The sequence below is a fragment of the Mytilus edulis genome, chromosome 13 (genome assembly GCF_963676685.1).
Source record: "Mytilus edulis chromosome 13, xbMytEdul2.2, whole genome shotgun sequence".
In the NCBI taxonomy this organism is placed as follows: Eukaryota; Metazoa; Mollusca; class Bivalvia; order Mytilida; family Mytilidae; genus Mytilus; species Mytilus edulis.
The window spans coordinates 5,561,179-5,563,311 of record NC_092356.1 but is presented as its reverse complement, the minus strand read 5'-3'; positions in this window follow the sequence as shown (position 1 = coordinate 5,563,311).

Genomic DNA, 2,133 nt, shown 5'->3' with positions numbered 1-2,133 from the left:
GAAGGAATTCAAATCATGAGCAATGTTTTAGCATTTCACTTATATATTTTTTATGTCAAATAGAGAAGGGGGTTACCTTATTCCGTGCATAAGTAATGTCACATATCAAATTTCCTTTTTTGTTATATCAAATTCATAAATTGTTATATCAAATAATTATAATCTGTTATATATCAAATAATTATAATCTGTTATATCAAATTAATAATCTGTTATATCATATTGATAATCTGTAATATCAAATTAATAATTTGTTATATTAAATTTATAATTTGTTATTATATCAAATTATTAATTTGTTATTTCAAATTTATAATTTGTTATATCCAATTGTAAAAAGAAGACTAGCATGGCCCTAAAATAAAAGGCTTCCGTAATTTTCACGAATGGGTAACCTTAATTAGTTTTAATAGAGCTTTCTTACAAATTGACGAAAGGTACGAACGAACGTAAAGGGAGCACGTATTTCATTTCCACAATAACAGTTAAAAGAGTATTTGTTTTATCCAGTAAAACAGCATTCTTTTCTAAATCAAGTTTTATTTTTCAAAAATAATAATATTGCAAATAATACACGATTTTAATATAATCAAACAGAGAAAAATAGTGTCAAATACACTTACGTCCGATACGTTACTTCCGTAAACCACGAGTACACACATTTCAGCGGGAATTTTTTAAGCACGAGTTTCACGATTAACTTTTCAATGGCATTATTGAAGTACGTTAGTCTAAATTTAACGACAAAATTCACATTTATTTTTATTTTGTATAGTCACTTTCAGCAAATTGTCAAAGTGGAATATCGAGATTTGATAAAAAAAAATGATGCTACAATGTTTTTAAAAAGTAATGTTGAATAAATCTAGAAAAACAGATTTTGTATATCAAGAAAATAAATCTACAATTTTGCACCAAATACATTGTGGATTTTAATATAATGACGATTTAACAGTACACATGTTAGAAAGATAGACGCGAAGTTGTCACTTATCGTCCAGTGGCTAATATTTCATGAATGTTCAGGACTATAGGCAAAACGCAATTATACGCTAAAATATTCGTTCCATTGCTGCGGTGTATCATATATACAAATTTAGGGGGGGGGGTGTGAATATTACCAGAGGAGAGGCGATGATTCTAAAGTTATTAAACGAGCACCAGCATATGGCAAAGTATGAAGATAATCTTTTTTATTCATTTTCATTTTATCATTTTGAGCGTTGAAATTTTGAATCAAGGAAGTATATTTGTGTTTTAATTTTTTTTTTAATTTTCTCTAAGAGAAGCAGACAATGTATTTGCTTTGACATTTCTGAGGTTAAACAGTGCAACATTGTAATATTGAAGAGTAGGGGAGGGGTCGGTTTTTAGTCTTTTAGGGACATTTTATTCGTCTGACTACTAGATGTATTTTGGATATTTTGTAGTGTTACCTCCTCCGACCTGGTGGTATCATTTTTTAACCTGTCGTACGTCCCGAAATTCTAAATATATCTCAAGAAAAGTCCAATTTAATAAGTGTCGTTGCATGTAGGATAATTGTCCGAAATTCCACGACTTTTATCTAAATATGTCAAAATAAAGGATCCCTAAAACGAGTCTTACGTATGATTCGTCAAGCATACGTACCTTTCGTCAATTTGTAAGAAAGCTCTACTAGAGGTTTCCAGATTTGCTACGTATCAGGTACGGTTGGTACGTAACACAACCGTTGGTGCTGTTTGGGAGGTTTCATTTAATGCATGAGATTATTGTATGTATCATGATGAAAAAAGAAAACTAAAACTGCATATCAGTGATAAAAACCTTAATCTTTTATTTTATTACGATTTCACTGCTTCCAGAAAACCTTGCACGTGATTTTATACGATAAAATTTATTTTGTTCACAAGAGAATGAATCAAACAGTCCTTACTGGAACTGAGTTTCCTTGACCCTTATATTTTAAATATAGATTTGCGTTTCTGTATCATGGCTATGTTTTTGTTTTCTGTATATTATAAAAAGGATTAGAATAAAGAATGTTTTCTAATACTTAAATATAAATTGGAATAATTAGAAATTACTCATTTTTACTTGAGGCCCGCCCCCCCTTTTCGTGGCAAAAATTTGGTTGAATATATAGGGAAT